This window comes from Notechis scutatus, chromosome 1, assembly GCF_049901735.1.
Source record: "Notechis scutatus isolate UNSWTSFEM ecotype Mainland chromosome 1, rNotScu1.2, whole genome shotgun sequence".
NCBI lineage: Eukaryota > Metazoa > Chordata > Lepidosauria > Squamata > Elapidae > Notechis > Notechis scutatus.
The window spans coordinates 3,568,034-3,593,705 of NC_142009.1; the positions used below are offsets into that span (position 1 = coordinate 3,568,034).

A 25,672-nucleotide genomic window follows, 5' to 3' on the forward strand; every position below is an offset into this window, starting at 1 on the left:
CAAGGGACACATCATGATGCATCTTAGTTTTCATAATACTAAATTATAATATTTGAGGATATTTGACTATTTCTTATTCGGTTTGGGGAATTCATGAAGGATGTCTGAAGAGTTTGAATCTAAGAACCGATATTACCTCATTGAAACTGCTCAGTTGCTAGAAAAATGGATTTTCTAAAATATTTGGGGATAGTTATTCAAGCAAAATCTCTTTGAAAGACCTGAATATCTCAAATGCTATTACACAAACTAACAGGGATGCTTAATAGATGGTTAACAATCCCTGTGAGATGATGGAGAAGAATTAAATGGGGTAACAAGGAATATGTATAATTTAACAATGGTTATATAGTTTAACAAAGATGTCTATGTTAATTCCCCTTAAATATTTTTTGATAATGTAATGATTAAATTTTGTAAAGAATGGTAAGAACGAGTATCTCTCTCTGCATTGCGGTTCCCATGGGGGCTTTAAGCTTCCAAATTATTATTGTATTATATCATTAAGCATATTTATTAGCCCCTGTTTTTATTGGTATTAAAATAATACTGATTATGTACCGTTTGGGGCACAGTTAAGCGTTATTATTCTGGCAACTCTGAAATCCTAGAAAATGTTTTATTCCTAGCTTTGGAGGCAATTAGACATAATGAGATATTGTTGGGAAAATAAACTTGCATTTTCTTATTCTTATGAGATATTCATTCTCTGAAATAAGCAATTTTTTCAAAATAGTAGGTGAAGCAATCCAGCGGATCTGATTTTACTAAGTCGAAGATCTCAGGTCTTTAAAAACTATTTTTTTAAAATGATCTCAGAATAAAATGTGTGGGTCAGAAAATGGGTTACCAGATCCCTCATATTCTTTTCTCTTCTTTTCTTATTCTTTCTCTTTTGTTTTCTCTTGACGTGCTTGGATAAGATTAAGATTAGGACTGAAATCTAGAACTAAAATGAGGATTAGGATTAAGACCACGGGTAGTCCTCGATTTATAGCCATTCATTTAGCAACTGTTTGAAATTATTAAAAAATATATGTTACAAGCCACCCAGACATTTGCTTGAGCTGGTCGGCTATAGAAACCCAACCCAACCCAACCCAACCCAACATTTAATAAATGAACATAATCGTCCTGAAAAAGGGACTTTTGACTGGTCCTCACACTTACAACCAGGGTCACATGATAAAAATTTGGCCACTTGGCCACTGGCATGTATTTATGACAGTTGTAGCGTCTGGCAAAGTCAATGGGCGGAAGCCGCATTCACTTAAACAACCCCATGATTCACTTAACAACCGCATGATTCGCTGAACAACTTGTGGCAAAAAGTTTGTAAAATTGGGTGTGACTTGCTGAAGGACTTGAGATTCTCCTAAAGACCATGTGATTCACTTAAGAACCACAGCTCAAAAAGGTTGTAAAATCAGGCACAATTCAGTTAACGACCACGTTGCTTAGCGAGGGAAGATCTAGTTGTGGTCTTAAGTCAAAGGCTTCCTGCCTGTGAGCCTAATGGGTTGTAAGAATATACCCAAATAGCTTTGAGAGACTCAAGGAAAAGCCACCACCAAGAGATCCTTGAGACCTGAGGCAAAAATTTGTACTGTACTTTGGGGTGTGACCCTCCCTCCTTCTCTTGAGGGAGAAGCACATTGAGGCTGGCAAGAGCCTATTTTAATTCTTTAAAATAGAATAGAATAACAGAATTATGGAATATGGAAAATAGAATGGGATGGGATGGAATAGAATAATTAGCTTTAGAAGAATGGAATGGAATAGAATATAGAATAGAAAGAGTAGAATAGAATAGATGATGGATAGAATAGAAAAAAATGAATAGAAATAGAATTAGCTTTAGAATGGAATGGAATAGAATATAGAATAGAAAGAGTAAAATAGAAAAGGTGATGGATAAAATAGAAAAAATGAATAGAAATAGAATTAGCTTTAGAATAGAATGGAATGGAATGGAATATAGAATAGAAAGAGTAAAATAGAAAAGATGACGGATAGAATAGAAAAGGAAAAAATGAATAGAAATAGAATAAATAGCTTTAGCATAGAATAGAATGGAATGGAATAGAATTTAGAATAGGAAGAGTAGAGTAGAATAGAATATAGATTAGAAAGAGTAGAATAGAATAGATGATGGATAGAAAAGAAAAAACAAATAGAAATAGAATAATTAGCTTTAGAATAGAATAACCAAAAGAATAGAAAATATAGGATAGAATAGAATAACAGAGCTGGAAGGGACCTCGGAGGTCTTCTAGTCCAACCCCCTGCCTAGGCAGGAAACCCTACACACTTCAGACAAATGGTTATCCAACATCTTTTTTTAAAAAAGATTTTGTTGGAACATTCACAACTTCTGGAGGCAAATAGTTCCACTGGTTAATTGTTCTAACTATCAGGAAATTTCTCCTTAGTTCTAAGTTGCTTCTCTCCTTGTTTCCACCAGTTGCTTCCTGTCCTAGAAGTAGTAGGTAGAGTATTAGCATTTTTTGGGTTTCTTATGCTGGCCTACTCTGAAGGGCAGTTGTGAAAACCTGAGGTGGCATTTTCTCTTAGAGCAGCTGCCCAACTCCAAACTTATAAAAACTAAGACCAAGATGTCTGTGGAGATTCTCCATCATCCAGGTCATGATTGTCCCAAAGCTGCTTTTTTTTCAAGAGGCAACTGGACTTTTCTTGTTTTTTTTTTCTTTTGAAGACATTTCGCTTCTCATCCAAGAAGCTTCTTCAGTTCTTTTTCAGAAGCTTCAGAACTGAAGAAGCTTCTTGGATGAGAAGTGAAACGTCTTCAAAGGAATTTTTAAAAAACCCCAAGAAAATCCAGTTGCCTTTTGGGAAAAGCACAATATCTGTGGAGATTCTCAGTCTTCCAGGTTATGGTTGTCCCCAAAATGGCTTTTTTTTGGACTTTCTTGGTTTTGTTTTTTTCCTTTGAAGACGTTTCGCTTCTCATCCCAGGAGCTTCTTCCCTTCTCCACCATCCTGTCAGAACTGAGGAAGCTTCTGGGATGAGAAGCGAAGAAACGTCTTCAAAGGGAAACAAAAACCAAAGACCAGTTGCGTCTTGGGAACAAAAAGCACCTTTGGGAGAAGACCAAGACGGCCTTCGCTGAGGGGAAACCCATACGGGACCCCCAATTCTGACAGAAAAATGGCCCCCTCAGTGTGGAGCACAGCGTAAACCCCTCATCTCCCCTCGGCCGCCGCGCGGCTCTGTTTCCCTTTCTGCCCTCAGCGAGCCGCTCCCGCCTCAAAGAAGGAGGCGGCGCCCTGCACTGTTGCCTAGGCGACCGGCAGAAGCCCCGCCCCATCGGGGCCGCTCGCCCATCCTCCTTCCCTAACAGCCTCCGCCGACGCCCCGCCCTCTTAAGGGCGGAGCCCCCCCGCCCCTCGCCCCGCCCCGCCGTCGCCCGATGCCGGCCCGGGAGCGGCCGAGCGAGGCAAGGCAGCAGCAGCAGCGACCGGAGCGGCTCGAACGGACCGCAGCAGGCCGAGGTGAGGCAACGCCGAAGCCGAACAGGAGCCCGCTTGGACGGGGCCTCTCCGGACTCGAACTCGCCCCTCTTTCCCAGTTTGGGGGGTGGAGTACACGTCTGAATGCACGCGTGTCTCCCCCACGCGTGTCTGTTTGGGGCCGGCGCCCGTGGGGGTTGCTTGGAAAGAGACTCCCCAAGCCGGGCTGGAGGGGTGGGGGGTGGAAAGAGCCCGCAAGCGAGCGAACGAACCGAACTACAACTCCCAGCAGCCCCGCGGCTGGCTTGCGGCGGCGAAGCATGCCGGGAATTGTAGTTCGGGGAAAAGCTTCGCCGGGGCATCGCGGATTCTATCGCCCCGTCTGCCTGCCTGCGATTCCTTGTTCAACGCAATTTGGGGGGTAAATAATTACAATTCCACCCCGGGAGGGGGCGAGGAGGAGGGACTAGTCTGGGTGGGTCTGGGGTGGGGTGGGGGCTTGGAAACAGGCCCCGGGGTGGGGGTTTCCAGGGCATAATTCTGGCCCCCTTTCTCCCTCTTTGCAAAAGATGCCCCTTTCCTCTGCAATGGCCAGGTGTGCGGTGCCTGGCTGCCTCCCAGGGGGCAAAAGGGGGCTGGGTATCGCCGGGGGGAGTTTGCCGCAACATGCATCCTTGGAAAGTGGGGGGGGAGAAAGAAAGGCTGCCCAGAGAGGAGGGGTGTGGCTGTGCAATCCTTTTAAACCTGCCTGGCCCTGGGATGCAGTATTGGGGGTGGGTGGGAGCACCTCCAGGTCCCCAAATGTTGGGCTGCAAATGGTGTGTGTGTGTGTGTGTGTGTGTGCACACACCACCCAGCCCTGGCATTGTTTGCAATGGCCTGATTCAGTTGGGAGTTCCTCTTCTTCTTTGACACCTTGCACTGGGTGTGTGTTTGCGTACCTGGCGTTCACTTGGTCCCCGGTTCTGCCCCTTGGACAGGCCAAATGTGGTGTGTGTGTGTGTGTGTGGCAGTCTGACACGGAGGAAGGGGGGGACCACTCTGGTGATTTCCAGCCAGCTGGTTGGGGACGTGGGGGTCTGGCACAGATTTAGAGGGTGCTTTGTGTCTTTGTTGCACACCACATCTGAGTGTGGTGTAGTTGAATTTATAGAGAGGTAGGGGGTGTGTGTGTGTGTTTGTGTGTATGTGAGTGCAGGAGGGGAGTGGGAGCTGGAAAGGAACCAGGCTGGGTGCCCTTCTTATCTAAGGAATAAGCCATGTTTGGTGTAAAGGCACCAGGATAGAAAGTGGCAGACCGTGAGTTGTAGTCCCGCCTTAGGCATGAGTGGCAGCTGGGTGAACCTGAGCTAATAACCAGGAGATGCTGAGTTCTAGTTCTGCCTTAGCCATGAAAACTGCTGGGTGAACCTGAACTAATAACGAATTCTAGTTCTACCTTAGCCATGAAAGACAGCTAGGTGACTTTAGCCAATCACCTAAGAAGTCAGTGAGTTCTAGTTCCGCTTTAGACATGAATGGCAAGCTGGGTGAGACTGTGCTAAGATGGTGAGTTCTAGTCCTGCCTTAGACATGAAAGCTGCTGGGTGAACCTGAGCTAATAACCAGGAGATGGTGAGTTCTAGTCACTCAGTAGCCATGAATGGCAGCTGGGTGACTTTGGGCCACTCCTCCTCTCAGCCCAGCCCTCCTTACAGGGTTGTTGTTGTGGGGGAAAAATAGGAAGGGAGGTAAGTGAACGTTGGATATGTTTGCGGCCTTGAGTTCTTGGTAAAAACAATAAAGGTGGGTTATATAAATAAATAAAGTAGATAAAAGTTTCTGTCCTCCTCCTGGGATGGTTAATTTTTAAGATAAATCCTGGCTTTTGTAACTTTTAAAATACTGAAAAAACGAAGTAGTGACGGATAAACACCTTTACCTGGCTAAGGGATTCTGGGAGTTGAAGTCCACAAGTCTTAAAGTTGCCAAGTTTGGGAACCCCTGTTTTATTATCTCTCTCCTTTTGTCATTTTTGGCCTTGTGGTTTTGTTGTTGTTGTTGTCCCTGGTGGCAACTGCACTTCCTGGTTTTTCCTTTTCACTTCTCATCCAAGAAACTTCCTCAGCTCCGAATGAATGGTGAGGAATGGAAGGATTTATCTTCCTTGCAGGCAGCTGCTGGTCATTTGCATCCTTTTTAGAGGGTTGTTGAGGCCGCTAGGAGGTTGGTCTGTGTCCTCAGGGTCAAATGGGTGTGGAGTCTTCTTAGCTGCAGGGGATATTTTCTCCCCTGTGTCCCTTCATGATTGAAGACGGGTGTTTCTCCTGGCTGTTTTCAAGTTTTGAATTCTTCTTTTACATTTTCCACACCTGGACCCCGGTTTGCATGTTCGGTTACTTAAATCTATATGATATTTCACTGTCAGGTGGCTCACACATCATCATAACACAACCATACAGAATATAGAATAACGAATAGTTGGAAGGGGCCCTTGGAGGTCTTCTAGCCCAACCCCCTGCTTAGGCAGGAAACCCTTTACCATTTCATAAAAATAGTTGAATAATAATAATAATAATAATAATAATAATAATAATAATAATAATAATAATAATAATAATAATAATAATAATAATGTGTGTCAGCAAAGAATACACACAAAGGGTCAGGAAACTTCTAAAAAGCAAACTGAATAGCGGTAACACCATCAAGGCTATAAATACCTGGGCCATACCTGTCATCAGATATACTGCTGGGATCATAAACTGGAGACAGGCAGAGCTGGACAGCTTGGATAGGAAAACAAGAAAACTGCATGGACAGTTCCTTGAAAAGATCCAAGGAAAAGTAGACAAGGAAAAGACCTGGTTATGGCTGACCAACGGAACCCTGAAGAAAGAGACAGAAGGCCTGATTCTTGCAGCCCAAGAACAAGCCATCAGAACGAATGTAATCAAAGCCAGAATAGAAAAATCTGCCGTTGACCCCAAATGCAGACTCTGCAAAGAAGCGGGTGAAACCATCGATCACATACTGAGCTGTTGCAAGACAATAGCTCACACTGACTACAAACAACGTCACAACACAGTCGCTCAGATGGCCCACTGGAACTTGTGTCACAACTACCATCTGCCTGTAGCAAAGAACTGGTGGGATCGTAAGCCTGAGAAAGTGGTCGAAAATGAGCATGCAAAACTTCTGTGGGACTGCCGAATACGGACTGACAAAAGTTTTGGAACACAATTCCCCGGATATCACGATTGTGGAGAGGAAAAAAGTGTGGATCGTCGACATTGCCATACCTGGTGACAGCAGAATCGACGAGAAACAACTTGAAAAAGGTCACCAGATATCAGGACTTGAGAATCGAACTGCAGAGACTCTGGCATAGACCAGTGCAGGTGGTTCCAGTGGTACTGGGCACACTGGGTGCTGTGCCTAAAGACCTAGGCAAGCACTTAAAAACAATTGGCGCTGACCAGATCACCACTGGTCAGCTGCAGAAGGCCGCCTTACTGGGATCCGCTCGCATAATCCGCTGATACATCATGCGGTCCTAAACACTTGGAAGTGTTTGACTAGTGATTTGTGATACGAAACCCAGCATGGCTGCTGTGTATACTGTCATTTTCGTGTACAACAACAACAACAATAACAATAATAATAATATAGGAAATACTTAATGCTCTGATGGTCATTTCGAAAAATCCTTTCTTAGTGAATACCTAGAAGCCAAGAGGAACATACATGATAAATTTCAAGTTTGTAGGCTTTACGGTTCTGGAGATTTTGTGATGATGTGTGGTTGGTAATTTTACCTTTATATAGATAGAGATAGAGATAAATAACAGTTGGGAGGGACCTTGGAGGTCTTCTAGTCCACCCCCCTGCTTAGGCAGGATACCCTACACCACTTCAGACAAAAGATTATCCAATGTCTTCTTAGAAACTTCCAGTGTTTTAATATAAGCAAGCATGTTGCATTCATTCACGTTGCATTTAAGGCAGGGGTCCCCAAACTTGGCAACTTTAAGACTTGTGGACTTTGAGGAAGTTATTAAGAAAAGTATGGACTGTGCTGAAATGAGTAAATTGACATTTGAAATTAGAGAACAAGAAGATAAACAATTTTATATGATATGGGATTTGTTTTATCAATGGTTGGACAAAAAGACGTGGTAATGTAATAGACCAGATAATTTTGTAATAGAAGTTTAATAGATTGATATAAAATATAATCTAGACATATATAACCATTGAATGAAAAGTACAATATTTCAAAATAAATTTGGGAATATCTCATATAAAATGATGGAATAAATAGTTTAGTCATGGATGATTAATAACTGATAAATATATAAACATGTTAGTTTGACAATGTGAAAATTGATATAAATTGGGAGTAATGGCTACAAAAGGATAGCACAAAAGATTTGTAACCAACTGAAACACTGTATGTAACTATAAAATGGAAGATAGTTTTTATGTTTTTATGTTTTGTTTGTATATGTTTGTCTTAGAAAATAAAAACTTTTTAAAAAAACAACACTTGTGGACTTCAACTCCTAGAATTCTGGGAGTTGGAGTCCACAAGTCTTAAAGTTGCCAAGTTTGGAGACTTGGAGCATTTAAAACACCCGGTGATTGTAGATGGAGGAGGATTCTCCTGTGTCTTCCATTAAAAGGGAATTATAAGGTTAATTAGACTAAATGCCTGGGATCCTTCCTTCCCAAAAGGCCTATAAAGGCTGTGATCAATCAGGGAAGACAACTCCCCGCTTAAACAACCAGCAGCTGCGATCTCACAAAAGGCAGCTTTCTCGGGGGTGGGGGGTGGGGGGTGGGGGGGCTTGCCATCTACGTCCCACCTTTCGCGTGCGTGCGTGCGCTTCAGGGCAGCGCGCAGCTCTTTTTAACAATGAGGGTTTTCTAGCAATTCTGAGTTCTGCCTTTTGCCAGGCCAAGCAACAATGCTTTCTGTGTTGTGCAGAAAAAGGGGAAAAAAAAAAACATGCCAGGCATAAAAATCCTGTCTTGTTTATGAACCGTTTGTAGGCAGCTCCGAGGACGTTTCTCTGCAGGAATAAAAAGAGAGTTAAAATACGTTTATTAAACGAAAAGGAGGACCAAAGGGTGACAGGATAGCAGCGTTCCAATATTGGGCGGTCAAGTATCCTTAAATCGGGAGAAGAAGCGACATGTATTGGTGTTGATACAGATACGGATAATCAGAGTTGGAAGGGACCTTGGAGGTCATCTAGACCAACCCCCCCGCCCAAGCGGGAGAACCTACACCATTTCTGACAGATGGCAGTCCAGTCTCTTCTTGAAAGTCTCCAGTGATGGCGCTCCCACAACTTCCAAGGGAAACTTCTGTTCCACTGAATATAGAATAACAGAGTTGGAAGGGACCTTGGAGGTCATCTAGTCCAACCCCCCTGCCCAAGCAGGAGACTCTACACCATTTCTGACAGATGGGAGTCCAGTTTCTCCTTGAAAGTCTCAAGTGATGAAGCTCCCACAACTTCTGAGGGCAGCCAGTTTCATTGGTTCATTGTTCTCACTGTCCTTTCATATTTTATATTAATATATAATATATAATAATATATGTTATTATAATATAGAGACTGGACCCCCATTAGCAGTTAAAAGGAAGAAGCAGCTGCAAGCTCACATCACTCAGAAGCACAGAGCCGAAGACACAAGCCTGAAGATGATGAATGAGACTTCGTCGAAACGTTGCCTAGATACTTCCAATTTTACGCGGGAGAAAACCCGAATAACCAAAGATCCACATACAAATACCCGCGAGAACCTCAGAAAACAAATATTATAATATATATATATTATATTTTAATATATATTTTAAATGTATATTTTAAAAATAAAAATCCAAAAAAAGGAGGAGGAGGAGAAGAGAAGGAGGAGGAGGGAGAGAGGAAGAAGACAACAGTGGGGTCCTTGGTGCTCTCTGAGCTGGGTTGTTTTCTTGCAGACGTTTCATTACCAAAGTAAGTAACATCATCAGTGCTAGAAGGGGGAGGGTTTGTGGGGAGGAAGAGGAGGAGGAGGAAGAAGAAGAAGAAGAAGAAGAAGAAGAAGAAAGAAGAAGAAGAAGAAGAGGAGAGGAGGAGGAGGAGGAGGAGGAGGAGGAGGAAGAGGAGGAGAAGGAGGAAGAAGGAAGAAGGAGGAGGAGGAGAAGAAGAAGAAAGAAGAAGAAGAAGAAGAAGAAGAGGAGGAAGAAGAAGAAGAAGAAGAAGAAGAAGAAGAAGAAGAAGAAGAAGAAGAGGAAGAAGGGAAGGGAAAGGAAGGAAGGAAGGAAAAGAAAGAAAGAAAGAAAGAAAGAAAGAAAGAAAGAAAGAAAGAAAGAAAGAAAGAAAGAAAGAAAGAAAGAAAGAAAGAAAGAAAGACACAGATGGAAACTCAACAAGGGGAGAAGCAACCTAGGAAAAAAGGAATTTCCCGACAGTGAAAACAATGAGTGGAACAGCTTGCCACTAGAAGTTGTAAGTGCTCCCAACACTGGAGGTTTTTTTAAAGCAGGAAATCTCCAACCTTGGCCACTTTAAGACTTGTGGACTTCAACTCCCAGAGTTCAAAGCTGGCTGAGGAATTCTGGGAGTTGAAGTCCACAAGTCTTAAAGTGGCCAAGGTTGGAGACTTCCTGCTTTAAAGAAAAGATTGAACAGCCCATTTGTCTGGAATGTAACAGCCCCTCCTCGACTTGTTTAGTGACCGTTCCAAGTTGCAACGGCACTGGAGAAAGCGACAACGATCCATTTTTCGCAGTTGCAACCTTCTCAGCGTCTCGGCGGTCAGGTGATCAAAACCTACACGCTTGGCACTATTTATGACCACCGCTATATTCCTGGGGTTGCAACCTTCTGACCGGCAAACTCCAGGCGGGGGGAAGCCAGATTCGTTTAACAACCAAGGTTGCGAGCTTATCAACTGCAGCGATTCACTTAACGACAGAGGCAAGAAAAACTGGGCAAAACTCCCTCAGTAAGTATCTCACTTAAGGAGACAAATTTGGGGCTCAGCTGTGGTCGTAAAGTCCGGGACTGCCCATCTAGGTTTTCCTGCGCTTGAGCAGGGGTTGGACTAGAAGACCTCTGAAGTCCCTTCCAATTCTGTTATTCTGTTACAGCCTCTTTTGGTGGTCTGGGCCCTGTCTATGATTAGAGATTTAGCTGAGTTGGAACTGGCTGTTCCATGGGTTAATTGTCCTCCCTGTTATTTGATTTGTCAATCGCTTGCAAGATAATAGGTATAAATATAAACATGAGTACAGGATACAGGAAATAGGGATGAATAAATGGGGACAATAGGACAGGGATGGTAGGCATGATGGTGCACTTATGCACGTTCCTTACAGGCCTCTTAGGAATGGGTATTCCCTTCCTTCCTTCCTTCCTTCCTTCCTTCCTTCCTTCCTTCCTTCCTTCCTTCCTCCCTCCCTCCCTCCCTCCCTCCCTCCCAATCCCTCCCTTCTTTTCTCTCTCCATTCTTTTCTCTCCTTCCTTCCTTCCTTTTTTTATTTATTTTTATTTATTTGATTTGTCAATTGCTTACAAGATAATAGGTATAAGTATAAACATGAGTAAGAATACAGGAAATAGGGATGAATAAATGGGGACAATAGGACAGGGATGGTAGGCACAATGGTGCACTTATGCACTCCCCTTACAGACCTCTTGGGAATGAGTATTCTCTTCTTTCCTTCCCTTCCTTCCTTCCTTCCTCCCAATCCCTCCCTTCTTTTCTCTCCTTCCTTCCTTCCTTCCTTCCTTCCTTCCTTCCTTCCTTCCTTCCTTCCTTCCTTCCTTCCTTCCTTCCTTCCTTCCTTCCTTCCTTCCTTCCTTCCCCTTCCCTGTTCTCCTTCTTCTCCCTTCCTTCTTTCTTTTCTTCCTTCATTTTTTATTTATTTTTATTTATTTGATTTGTCAATCGCTTACAAGATAATAGGTAAAAGTATAAACATGAGTAAGAATACAGGAAATAGGGACGAATAAATGGGGACAATAGGACAGGGATGGAAGGCAGGATGGTGCACTTATGCACGCCCCTTACAGGCCTCTTAGGAATGGGGTGAGGTCAATAGTGAATAGTTCGAGGTTAAAGTTTATGGGGTTTGAGGATGTAACCACAGAGTCAGGTAGTGCATTCCAGGCGTTGACCACTCAGTTGCTGAAGTCGTACTTTCTGCAATGAAGTTTGGAGCGGTTAACATCGAGTTTGTATCTGTTGTGTCCTCTTGTATTATTGTGGTAAAAGCTGAAGTGGACATTGATTGGTAGGACATTGTAAGCAGATAATTTTGTGTACTACGCTTAAGTTCAACCAAACTTCTGGAGGCAAAGTTATTATTCCTTTGGTTCATTGCTCTCACTGTCAGAAAGTTTCTCCTTATTTCCAGGTTGAATTTCTCCTGGGTCATTTTCCATCCGTTATTCCTTATCTGGCCTTTGGGTGCCTTGGAGAATAGCTTGACCCCCTTCCTCCTCTCTGTGGCAGCCCCTCAAATATTGTAAGATGCTCTCCTGTCTCCCCTGGTCCTTCTCTTCCCTAGACTAGCCAGGCCCAGTTCCTGCAACCGTTCTTCATATGTTTTAATCTCCAGGCCTTTAATAAAGTTAGTTGCTCTTCTCTGCACCCTTTCCAGCGTCTTTGTTCAGTTTGAAACGCTGTCTGAACGCTTTCCTCCCATCCCAGGGATTGCATCACTGCTGCAATGCACAGCTGGGTGGAAGGTAAGGCGTGGGATAGGATGGGGCGCTTTGGTGTGCTGTCCGCCAATCATCCTGACTTTATAATTTCCGGTCTCTGAGCTTCGACTTTTAAAACCAAGTAATTCCAGCCCAGGGTGGATGATTCGGGTGGGTGAGGGAGAAACAGCCTTTTGTTCCGCTTGTCGTAAAACACCACCCTTCTTCTGTCTCACGTCACAGCATACCTGGCGTGCTTGTTCATCGCTCGGGCGATGGGTGTGTCTGAATTCCCAGATCAGGGAAAGCAGGTTCCAGCTGTGGGATGGGGAAAGGTGCCTGTCCTGGCTTCCCACTTGGCCATTTTTCACCTGTCTTTCTTGATGGGCTTTGCAAATCGAGGCCAGTAGTAGGAAATATTATGCTGTAGTCCATATTAGGCTGGGTCCCCAAACTTGGCAACTTTAAGACTTGTGGACTTCAACTTCCAGAATTTTGAGAGTTGTAGTCCACAAGTCTTAAAAAGTATGGAGACCTCTGCTCTAGTTTGACCCTTCTCGGTGAAGGTGGGGCCCGGTTGTGCAAACATGTCAGTGCAAATCTTCTGGACCTTTAGGGCAGCTGTTCCTAGCTGGCATGGAATGAGAATTCAGGTGAATTGCTTCTGGTACAGGTACAGCGGTGTGTTTAGCGACTGTTCCAAGTTTTTTTAAAGATCCAATAAGGCTGTGGATTACTATATTTGGTATCTAACGGATAACAGATAACCAGAGTCAGAAGGGACCTTGGAGGTCATCTAGTCCAACCCCCTGACCAAACGGGAGACCCTACACCATTTCTGACCAATGGCAGCCCAGTCTCTTCTTGAAAGCCTCCAGGGATGATGACGCTTCCACCACTTCTGAAGAACAGAATAATAACAGATTAACAGAGATTGGAAGGGACCTTGGAGGTCATCTAGTCCAACCCCCTGCCCATGCAGGAGATCATACACCATTTCTGACAGGTGGGCAGTCCAGTCTCTTCTTGAAAGCCTCCAGTGATGAAGCTCCCACAACTTCTGAAGGCAACTTCTGTTCCATGGGTTGATTGTTCTCCCTGTCAGAAAGTTTCTCCTTATTTCTAGGTTGAATCTCTCCTTGGTCAGTTTCCATCTATTATTCCTTGTCCTTCAGGTGCTTTGGAAAATAGCTTGACCCCCTTCCTCCTCTCTGGGGCAGCCCCTCAAATATTGGAAGATGCTCTCCTGTCTCCCCTGGTCCTTCTCTTCCCTAGACTAGCCAGGCCCAGTTCCTGCAACCGTCCATCGTATGTTTTAGCCTCCAGTCCCCTCATCCTCCTGGTTGCTCTTCTCTGTACGTTTTCTAAACATCTTTTTTATAATGTGGTCACCAAAACTGGATGCAGGACTCTAGGTGTGGCCTTAGTAAGGCTTTATAGAGCGGTATTAGTACCTCCCTTGATCTCGATTGTATCCCTCTGTTAATGCAACTTAGGATTGCATTGGCTTTTTTGGCTGGCACCGCAAACTGCTGGCTCCTATTTAGCTGGTTGTCCACTAAGACTCCGAGATCCCCCTCCCAGTTCCTGCTATTGAGCCTGGTTTCACCCAGTCTATATGTGTACTTAAGTTATGCCGCTGGGAAAAAAAATCACCGTTGTTCATACTTATGACCAGCATCCATGCAATCAAAATTCAGACGCTTGGCTTGTATTGAGAATATAATATAGCTGGAAGGGACCTCGGAGGTCTTCTAGCCCAGACCCCTCCTCAATTATGACGGCCTAAGTGTCCTGGGATCACATGATCCCCTTTGGCGACTTTTTTGATTGTTCAAAGTCAAGGGGGGGGGGGAGCTGAATTCACTTAACGACCGTGGTACTAGTTTAACAAACGGCTGGGAATTCACTTAACAAAGTGGCGAGGAAGGTTGTAAGATGGCACAAAACTCCCTTTATAAATGTCTTGCTTAGCAACGGAAGTTTTAGACTCAAGTGGAGTTGCATGTCGAGGATTACCCGTAATCCAACACAGGGTAGCTGGTCTTTTGTGAAGGGGCCTGATTGTTGGGGTGCCTCATGGGGGGGGACAATTTGTCTGGTGGGGGGCCAAGCTCCAAGAAGGCTTTGCAAATCTCTCTCTCTTGGTTGCATGGGAGATTATGTTTAACTTCCTCTAACTTTATACTTTTATCTTCAATCTGGACTGAGAAGGAGCAGCCTGTTCAAAATATGTGTAGGAGGGCAGCCTTGTGTCCTGCGCAAAGATCCCAGGAGTGGGGCCTTGAATTGTTAAGTTTGTGAACAAAAGGTTGTTGAGAGAATGAGGAAGGAAGAGCAATTAAGTCTTGCAAATCTGCAGAATTGATCAGCGTTTCTTGACCCTGGTAACTTTAAGAGGGGTGGACTTCCGCTCCCAGAATCCCCCAGCCAGCCTGCTTTAAGAGGGGAGGACTTCCACTCCCAGAATCCCCCAGCCAGCCTGCTTTAAGAGGGGAGGACTTCCACTCCCAGAATCCCCCAGTCAGCCTGCTTTAAGAGGGGAGGACTTCCACTCCCAGAATCCCCAGTCGGCCTGCTTTAAGAGGGGAGGACTTCCACTCCCAGAATCCCCCAGTCAGCCTGCTTTAAGAGGGGAGGGCTTCCACTCCCAGAATCCCCCAGCCCGCCTGCTTGAAGAGGGGTGGACTTCCACTCCCAGAATCCCCAGCCAGCCTGCTTTAAGAGGAGTGGGCTACAACAGTTACTAAACGAATGGTTATAAGTCAAGGACTACCTGTATTGAAACATCCCAACTTCATTTCTTTGGGGCATCAGTAGCTGATGCAAAATTACTAACAGAACCAATAAAAAGGGAAGAAAATAGAGCGAAATGTAGTTTACCCCAACGCGGTTCATTCTACCTCTCAGTATCCTTCAACTGCCCTCGCTGTAAGATCCTCCTTGGTGTAAATTGGGAGGACCTGTCCTGCAGCGAGAAGGGGCCACGATCCTTTTCTTGCAGGGTGAAAATTAGATGAGCGCTCCCGAACGGCGAGAAAAAATAGAGGCGTCTTAACTCCGGCCAGCTGGAGAGGGCCAGAATTTATTTATTTTCCCCTCATCCTCAAAAAAGCCTCTGTTTGCACAACAAGGGCCTTTGTGAAGGGCCGAGAGGCTGGATCCCTCCAAGACTGGCTAGCTTACAAGAGGGGCACGAGCCCTGTCCTCTGAAGAGCTATTGAGCACAGACTTAAACCCTGGAGGAGGTTTTTAAGAAAAGACTGGATGTCCATTTGTTTGGACTCTGGCATTCTGCGATTCAGGAAGGAGGGGAGGGAGGAAAGGAAGAAGGAAGGGAAGAATGAAGGAGGGAGGGAGGGAGGAAAGGAAGAAGGAAGGGAAAGGAAGGAAGAAGGGAGGGAGGGAGGAAGAAGGAAGGGAAGGAGGAAGGAAAGAGGATGGAAGGAGGAAGGGAGGAGGAACAAAGGAAGGAAGGAAGAAGAGGGAGGAAAGGAAGAAGGAAGGGAAGGAGGAAGGAAAGAGGATGGAAGGAGGAAGGGAGGAGGAACAAAGGAAGGAAGGAAGAAGAGAGGGAGGAAAGGAAGAGAGGGAAGAAGGAAGAAGGAAGGGAAGTAGGAAGGAAGGAGAAAAGAAGGGGGAAGGGAGGAGGAAGGAAAGAAGAAGGGAGGGAGGGAGGGAGGGGAAGAAGGGAGGGAGGAGGAAGGAAGGGAAGAGGAAGGAAGGAGGAAGGGTGGTAGGGAGGAGGAACAAAGGAAGGAAGGAAGAAAGGGAGGGAGGAAAGGAAGAAGGAAGGGAAAGGAAGGAGGGAGGGAGGAAGAAGGAAGGGAAGGAGGAAGGAAAGAGGATGGAAGGAGGAAGGGAGGAGGAACAAAGGAAGGAAGGAAGAAGAGAGGGAGGAAAGGAAGAAGGAAGGGAAGAAGGAAGGAAGTAGGAAGGAAGGAGAAAGGAAGAAGGGAGGGAGGAGGAATGAAGGGGAAGGAAGGAGGAAGGGTGGGAGGGAGGAAGAAGGAGGAAGGAAGAAAGAAGTGGGAAGGAAGGAGGGAGGGAGGAAAGGAAGGAAGGAGGAAGGAAGGAGAAAGGAAGAAGGGAGGGAGGAGGAAGGAAGGGAAGAGGAAGGAAGGAGAAAGGAAGAAAGGGAGGAGGAAGGAAGGGGAAGGAAGGAGGAAGGGTGGGAGGCAGGAGGAAGGAAGGAAGAAGGAAGGGAAGGAGGAAGGAAAGAGGATGGAAGGAGGAAGGGAGGAGGAAGGGAGGGAGGAAAGGAAGAGAGGGAAGAAGGAAGAAGGAAGGGAAGTAGGAAGGAAGGAGAAAAGAAGGGGGAAGGGAGGAGGAAGGAAAGAAGAAGGGAGGGAGGGAGGGAAGAAGGGAGGGAGGAGGAAGGAAGGGAAGAGGAAGGAAGGAGGAAGGGTGGTAGGGAGGAGGAACAAAGGAAGGAAGGAAGAAAGGGAGGGAGGAAAGGAAGAAGGAAGGGAAAGGAAGGAGGGAGGGAGGAAGAAGGAAGGGAAGGAGGAAGGAAAGAGGATGGAAGGAGGAAGGGAGGAGGGACAAAGGAAGGAAGGAAGAAGAGAGGGAGGAAAGGAAGAAGGAAGGGAAGAAGGAAGGAAGTAGGAAGGAAGGAGAAAGGAAGAAGGGAGGGAGGAGGAATGAAGGGGAAGGAAGGAGGAAGGGTGGGAGGGAGGAAGAAGGAGGAAGGAAGGAAGAAAGAAGTGGGAAGGAAGGAGGGAGGGAGGAAAGGAAGGAAGGAGAAAGGAAGAAGGGAGGGAGGGAGGAAGGAAGGGAAGAGGAAGGAAGGAGAAAGGAAGAAGGGAGGGAGGAGGAAGGAAGGGGAAGGAAGGAGGAAGGGTGGGAGGCAGGAGGAAGGAAGGAAGAAGGGAGGGAGGAGGAAGGAAGGAAAACAGCTTAACAGAATAACAGAGTTGGAAGGGACCTTGGAGGTCTTCTAGTCCAGCCCCCTCCTCAGACAGGAGACCCTCTACCATTCCAGACAAGCGGCTGTCCAGTCTTTTCTTAAAAACCTCCAGTGATAAGGAAGGAAGGAAGGAAGGAAGGAAGGAAGGGAGAGGGAGGGTCAATGGGTGGAAACCTCAGAGGACGATCTCAACACCCAAACCCATTTCCCATCAAGGACATTGAAACGGACGTGAAGTTTGCCCTGCGTCCTAAAAAAAGATTGAAATGCCTCCCAAAGGATTCCTCTTGAGACAAAAATCGATCCACTCGCCAGGGGCAATTTGCTGAAATGACATCAGGTTCATTCGGGGAGGTTTTTAGCGTCCGCTCCCTTAATCCTCTTAGTTAACAGAATAACAGAACTCGAAGGGACCTGGGAGGTCTTCTAGCCCCACCCCGCCTGCTGAACCTTATATGGTTCCAGAGGAATCCCTGTCCAATCTCTTCTTAAAATCCTCCAGTGGTGGAGCCCCCACAGCTTCTGGTGGCCAGCAGTTCCACTGCTTAACTGTCCTCACAGTTAGGGAGTTTCTCCTTAATTCCAGGTTGCTTCTCTCCTTGTTCAGTTTCCGCCCGTTGCTTCTCCTCCAGCCTTCACGGGCTTTGGAGAATAGCTTGACTCCCTCTTCTTTGGGGCAGCCCCTGAGATACTGGAAGACTCTGCTATCCTGTCTTCGTTAGACTAACAGAATAACGGCATTGGAAAGGGACCTTAGAGGTTTTCTAGCCCAACCCCCCCTTGCTCAAGAAGGAGGCTTACTGTTTCAGACCAATGGCTGTCCAATCTCTTCTTGAAAAATGCCAGTGTTGGAGCACCCACAGCTTCTGATTGGAAGGGACCTCAGAGGTCATTTAGTCCAACCCCCCTGCCCATGCAGGAGACCCTACACCATTTCTGACCGAGGGCAATCCAGTCTCTTCTTGGAAGCCTCCAAGGATGAAGCTCCCACAACTTCCGAGGGCAACTTCTGTTCCATCGCTTGATTGTTGTCACTGTCAGAAAGTTTCTCCTTATTTCCAGGTTGAATCTCTCCTGGATCAGTTTCCACACATTATTCCTTGTCTGCCTTTGGCGGCTTTAGAGAATAGGTTGACCCCCCTCTCTCCTCTCTGGGGCAGCTCCTCAAATATTAGAAGATGCTCTCCTGTCTCCCCTGGTCCTTCTCTTCCCTGCACTAGCCAGGCCCAGTTCCTGCAACCGTTCATCGTATGTTTTAGTCTCCAGTCCCCTGATCATCCTGGTTGCTCTTCTCTGCGCTTTTTCCAGAGTCTCAACATCTTTTTTTATAGTGTGGTGACCAAAACTGGATGCAGGACTCTGGGTGTGGCCCTTACTAAGGATAGATAGATGGATGTACATGATGAATAGATGATAGACAGACAGAGAGAGGGTAGAGATAGATAATTGATAGATGATAGATAAATAGATGATGGATAGATAATGGGTAGAAAGATAGGTAGGTAGACAGACAAACAGACAAGACTAGCTATGTCCTATTCCTGCAACCGTTCATTATATGTCTTAGCCTCCAGTTCCCCCTATAGATAGATAGATAGATAGATAGATAGATAGATAGATAGATAGATAGGTAGGTAGGTAGGTAGGTAGATAGATAGATAGATAGATAGATAGATAGATAGATAGATAGATAGATAGATAGATAGATAGATAGATAGATAGATAGATAGATAGATAGGCAGGCAGGCAGGCAGGCAGGCAGGCAGACAGGCAGACAGGTAGACAGACAGGTAGACAGACAGGTAGACAGACAGGTAGACAAACCAGCCAGGCCCAATTCCTGCAACCGTTGATCGTATCTTTTGTCCTCCAGTGCCCTCATCCTCCTGGTTGCTCTTCTCTACCCTCTTTCCAGATTCTCTTAGCTCAGTTGCCGCAGCCTTGGGCTGTTTCGGTCATAAAGCAGGTGTGCCAGAGTTTTCTGCCTGCCGTCTCCTGCCCTTTATCTGGGGATCAAAAGCAAACCAGAGCCAGCTTCGGGGTACACCTGGGCAGGGAGCCTGGAGGGTGGCTGCCAAAGGCGCAAGGAGTTTCTTACGGCTGCCAAGAAAATTTACCTGGACAACCGGGTGAAGTCATCAGGAGCTCACTGGGCGGGGGGTGAGTGACTCCTCATTGATGGGCTCAGGTAAATAAAATTCGCTTCCAGGCAACCTATGGTATCTCTGGACAACTGAATAACTGGATAGAAGCATTCCTGGCAAACAGACAACAAATGGTCAAAATCGGGAGCGTCCTATCAAATCCAGTACCTGTCAATAGTGGTGTCCCCCAAAGCAGTGTTCTAGGACCAACTCTCTTCATACTCTACATAAACGACCTCTGTGATCATATTAAGAGCAACTGTGTTCTCTTCGCTGATGATGTAAAGCTGTTCAATATCACAGACAATACTGCTACCCTACAAAAAGATCTTGACTATGTATCAGAGTGGTCAAACAAATGGCAACTTCAAATCTCAACAAATAAATGCTCTGTCTTACATATTGGCAAAAAAAATCAGAAAATAAAATACAAGCTGAATAGTCAAGATCTTGTTGATGACCCAAGCTCTGTAAAGGACCTTGGAATACTCACCTCTAATGACCTAAGTGCTAGAGCCCACTGCAACTACATAGCCAAAAAGGCATTAAAAGTTGTTAACCTAATCCTACGTAGCTTTTTCTCTGGTAATATCACACTACTAACCAGAGCATACAAAACATTTGCTAGACCAATACTCGAATACAGTTCATCAGTCTGGAACCCACATTACGTATCTGATATTAGCACAATTGAGAAAGTCCAGAAATATTTCACAAGAAGAGTTCTCCACTCCTCTACTCGCTGTAGAATACCTTATGCCACCAGACTCGAAATTCTAGACCTAGAAAACCTTGAATTACGCCGCCTTCGGTCCGATCTAAGTATAGTATATAAAATCATACATTGCAATGTCCTACCTGTCAATGAATACTTCAGCTTCAACCATAACAACACAAGAGCAAACAATAGATACAAACTCAAGGTTAATTGCACCAAACTTGATTGCAGGAAATACGACTTCAGCAATAGAGTGGTCAATGTCTGGAATACTCTACCCGACTCTGTAGTTTCTTCCCCAAACCCCAAAAACTTTAACCTTAGACTGTCTACTATTGACCTCACCCCTTTCCTAAGAGGCCTGTAGGGGCGTGCATAAGCGCACCAACGTGCCTACCGTCCCTGTCCTATTGTTTCTCTTATTCTTTTATTTTTCTTATATGTACCCATTTCATGTATTCACAACTATGTATACATTTATACTTATTATCTTGTAAACAATTGGCAAATCAAATAAATAAATAAATAACTGTGCAGGGAAGGTTGCTGGCAGCTGTGCCCTTTTTTTTTCCTTCCCAACTTTTCACAAAGGCCTAGCAGGGAATCTGTGGTGTAGCTGTGGTTTTGTGAAAAGGTTCGTTGCGGATTCGGGGGTTGTTTGCAATGCTATGCGTTTGGGGCATATTTTGTGTGTGTGTGTGTGTTTGTGTGATTTGGAGGTAGAAGTCTGTCTGTCCAATCTCTACTTAAAAGCCTCCATTGTTAGAGCATTTACAACTTCTAGTGGCCAGCTGTTCCTCTGGTTAATTGTCCTCACTATTAGGAAGTTTCTCCTTAATTCCCAGTTGCTTCTCTCCTTGGCTAGTTTCCATCCATTTTACTTCCTTCCTTCCTTCCCTTCCTTCCTTCCTTCCTTCCTTCCTTCCTTCCTTCCTTCCTTTCTTCCTTCCCTCCCTCCCTCCCTCTCCCTCCCTCCCTCCCTCCCTCCCTCCCTCCCCTCTCTCTCTCTCCTCTCCACTTTGTCTTTCTCATCTTCCTTCTCTTTTCCTTTCCTTTCCTTTCCTTTCCTTTCCTTTCCTTCCTTTCCTTTCCTTTCCTTCCTTCCTTCCTTCCTTCCTTCCTTCCTTCCTTCCTTCCTTCCTCTCTCCCTCCCTCCCTCCTTCCTTCCCTTCTTTTCTTCTACACAATAATAGAATAACTGAGTGGGGAGGGACCTTGGAGGTCATCTAGTCCCGCCCTCTGCTCCAACTGGAGACCGTCTACCATTCCAGACAAGCGGCTGTCCAATCTCTTCTTAAGAGCCTCCAGTGTTGGAGCAGCCACAATCTCTGGTGGCAAGTTGTTCCACTGGTTAATTGTCCTCTCTTTTTTAAGGAAATTTCTCCTTAATTCCAGGTTGCTTCTCTCTTTGACCAGTTTCCATCCCTTGCTTCTCGTCCTGCTTTCAGATGCTTTGGAGAATAATTTGACCCCTAACTCTTCTTTGGGGCAGCCCCTCCAATCCTTGACTATTGCTATCCTGTTCCCCCCTTAATTCTTCTTTTCTTTAGACTGGCCAAACCCCAAATCCTGCAACCATTCTTCATGTTTTAGTCTGCAGGCCTTTAATAAAGTTAGTTCCTCTTTGCTGCACTTTTTCCAAAGTCTTTTTTTTGTCATGAGGTGAACAAAACTGGATGCAGGATTCCATGCATGGCCTTACTAAGGCTTTGTAAAGCCATATTATCTTGTTTCTGGGTAGGTAGTTTTTCATCCACTTTTATGATGGTCCTGGAAGAGAGGTGAAGGAAGGTAAAGGGCTAAATTCCCGCAGTGATTTCCTATTTAATCTCAAAACAACCAGTTCCCTGGCTGATTTTTTCCCCCTTTTAAACACATGTTAGTGTGTTTGTTTAATTAAAATACTTAAAACAAAACATAAATCACCTTACAGAAGGGGGAAAAAGGTAAAAACAGATACAACGGATGAAAAAAATACAGGAAAATCCTCAGTTTACGACCACAGTTCAGTTCAGAATTTCTGTCGTTAAGTGAGACATTTGTGAAGTGAGTTTTGCCCCGTTTTATGACCTTTGTCGAGCATCCAAATTTTGATCCTGTAACACTGGGGTTTCTGCAATGGTTGTAAGTCTCAAACGTGGTCATAAATCCCTTGTAACTTTGCGGCCACTAAATGAACTGTTTGGAAGCCAAGGACCACCTGTGTTAGTTTAAAACGCTGAAAAGAAAACATAAATAAGTATATAGAAGGGGGAAAAATGGATGGAAACAGACAGACTGGATGGAGAATGATTTCCCCGTCAATAAACAAAGGATTTGCAATGATTACATTTAAAATTATTCATTTCATTATTTGTTAATTAATTACATCTATAGAACTGGGTTCCTTCTTTTACGTAAGTTATTTCTTAAGGAATAACCTTTGCTAAATTCTAAACTTCCGGTGTCTAAATTTGCTTTTGTTGTATACAAAGTACATATTTTCTCAACCTTGGCGACATGAAGTTGTGTGAACTTCCACTCCCACAATTCCCCAGCCAGCCTAGCTCTTAAAAAGGGCTTTGTTTGTTTGTTTGTTTCTCTTTTCCAAGTGAATTTAACCATGATTATTTTTTTTTGTTCTTGGAATGAAATTGTTGCCGTTTGAAATTTAAATTTTTTCTGACTATACATTCGTGTAATATAGGTAATATATTCATTTTAACAGTTGCAATGGAAGCCTAACCAGATGTCAGGCGTGAAGGGCCAACATGATACAGGAAGAGTTCAATTAGCTATTTTATTGTTCCTGATATTTGCACAGCAATCTTCTCCCCTTCTGGCAGTTTGCACCTGGGCCAGGCTAGATAAGTGTGGTGACCCAAAGGGGCGTGGCACAAAAGCAACACAGTCAGATAAGCAATAAGAGTCCCTTTATTATCTCCAACTTTGCCCCCAATGTCCAGGTTAGCCTCTGGGCTGGAGAAAAACTCTCCCAGGAACAGCCTTTGGCTGCAGAAAATTAAGTCCAAAACAGGGTAAACACAAACTGTAATTTAAAGTCCAGACAAGCCAAACTGAAGTAATTAGTTTGGCAGGGCAGGAGCAAGAATTTCGGACGTGAAGGCACGGCAAAACTCACACAGTTGGGAAGATGTCAGGAACACAAGATAAGTCACGAGGATACAAGATAAATTCACATTTGTTCCCAGCAGCCTGCCTTTCTTATCAGCTCTCTTCCCAGATGTGGTTATGAAGGGGATCAAGGCTCTTTCCTCCCCCGTAAGCCATGCAACCCATGTTGCTCCCTTCTCTGTTCCTCCCTGCGTACCCTAGGATGAAGAGGAGGGTGGGCCTGGGTCTTCCTCTGAACTCCCTCTTCCTTGTTCTCTCTCTCCCCTGCTCTGCCCAGCCGGACTTGGCCTTTCCCCAGTTTCCTCCACAGCCAAAGGAGCCACACTCCCGCTCTCTGTCAGCTGTTCGGCTTCCTCCTCCGAGTCAGATTCTGACAGGGGTATGACAATAAGGTTGTAGGTTCAAAATCCAAATTGATCTTAATAGCATTAACTGTGAGACAACCAGCTAAATAGGAGCCAGCCGTGTGCAGCGGCAGTCAAAAAAGCCAATGCAATCCTAAATTGTATTAACAGAGGGATACAATAGAGATCAAGGGAGGTACTAATACTGCTCTGTAAAGCCTTAGTAAGGCCACACCTAGAGTACTGCATCCAGTTTTGGTCACCACACTATAATAAAAAGATGTTGAGACTCTGTAAAGAGTGCAGAGAAGAGCAACCAGGATGATTAGGGGACTGGAGGCTAAAACATATGAAGAACGGTTGCAGAAATTGGGCCTGGCTAGTCTAGCCTGTCTGTCTATCTATCATCTATCTATCTACCTATCTATCTATCTATCTATCTATCTATCTATCTATCTATCTATCTATCTATCTATCTATCTATCTATCTATCTCATCTATCTTTCATCTCTGTCTGTCTGTCTATCTATCCTATGGGAGGGACTGGAGGCTAAGAAATATAATGAATGGTTGCAGGAACTGGGCATGGCTAGTCTGTCTGTCTGTCTCTCTTCCTTTCTCCTTAGTAAGGCCACACCCAGAGTCCTGCATCCAGTTTTGGCCACCTCACTACAAAAAAGATGTTGAGACTCTGGAAAAAGGGCAGAGAAGAGCAACCAGGATGATGAGGGGACTGGAGGCTCAATCATTACGAAGAACGGTTGCAGGAACGGGGCCTGGCTAGTCCAGGGAAGAGAAGGACCAGGGGAGGCAGGAGAGCAGCCTTCCAATATTTGAGGGGCTGCCCCAGGGAGGAGGAAGGGGTCAAGCTATTTTCCAAGGAACCTTTGAAGGCCAGACAAGGAAGAATGGATGGAAACTGATCAAGAACAGATTCAACCTGGAAGTAAGGAGGAATTTTCTGACAGGGAGAACCATCAACCCCTGGAACAGAAGTCGCCTTCGGAAGTTGTGGGAGCTTCATCCCTGGAGGCTTTCAAGAAGACACTGGACTGCCATCTGTCCGAAATGGTGTAGGGTCTTCCGCTTGGGCAGGGGTTTAGGCAGATGACCTCCAAGGTCCCTTCCAACTCTGATTATCTGACTTTAATCTGGCATTCTAGAGGGAGGGTCAGACTTTGCCCTTTTTTGCCTGCAGAAGGATTCCAGACTAATCCCCTGCTTGACTCTTGCCCTCATCTCGGCCAGTCTCTCTCTCTCTCTCTCTGACACCAGAAAAGTTTTTCTTCCAACTTTTAAAATCTCTTAAAACTGTCTCTCCATCATTTGGTACAAAGCAGCCCATTGACTTAACAACTGTCCATCTAGCGGTTGACGTTACAACAGCGCTGAAAACAAGTGACTTATGACCAGTTTTCACAGCTATGACCTTTGCCGCATCATACGATCAAAATTCAAATGGCTTGGCAACAGGCTCGCCTTTATGACGGCCGCGGCGTCCCCTTTTTGCGACCTTCCCACAAGGAGAGTCCATGGGAAGCCGGATCCACTTAACAAACGTCTTACAAACTTAACAACTGTAGTAGATTCACTTAATAACGGCGGCAAGAAAAATCGTAAAATGGGACAAAATTCCCTGAACAACCATCCAGCTTAACAGCAGACGTTTTGAGCTCTGTTGTGGTCGTAAGTCGAGGACCACCTGCAATGCATTTGAATATTGTTTGTTAGCGCCTTTCAATTACTGTACAGGAAGTCCTCGACTTATGACGACAACCGAGGCCAAAATTTATGTTGCTAAGTCAGACCTTTGTTCAGTGAGTCCTGCCCCATTTTACAAACCTTTCTTGCGTTGGTTGTTAAGTGGATCACTGCAGTTGTTCAATTAGTCCCACGGTCGTTAAGTGAGTCAGACTTTGCCAGAAGGTCGCAAAGGGGGATCACGTGGCCTCCAGGACACTGTGACCGTCGTAAATACGGGTCAGTTGCCAAAGTGTCTGAATTTGGATCACGTGTCCATGGGGATGCCGCAATGGTCGTTAAGTGCGAAAACGGCCATGAGTTCACTTTTTTTCAAGTGCCGATGTAACTTTGAATGGACACTAAATGAACTGTCGTAAGTTGAGGACTTCCAAATATTTCCCTAGGCACTGCCAGCCTGACTCTTTTTGCACAAAGCTTTGTGTTGTTGTTGTTTTTTTTAAAAAAAATCTCATTATTATCGTTGTTTTCCTAGTAGATTTTGATGGTGTCCATTGCAGAGTTTATGCTACAAAATGCAAAAA

General features: G+C 45.1%; 1 protein-coding gene across 1 annotated transcript in view; it reads left to right on the plus strand.

The window, feature by feature from the left end:
- Positions 1-3,406: 3,406 nt before the first annotated feature.
- MYO18A (myosin XVIIIA) overlaps positions 3,407-25,672 on the plus strand; it is a 222,074-nt gene continuing 199,808 nt past the window's right edge. The window contains 1 exon segment of the mRNA XM_087955982.1: positions 3,407-3,513. The gene's annotated coding sequence lies outside the window, so the exon portion shown is untranslated.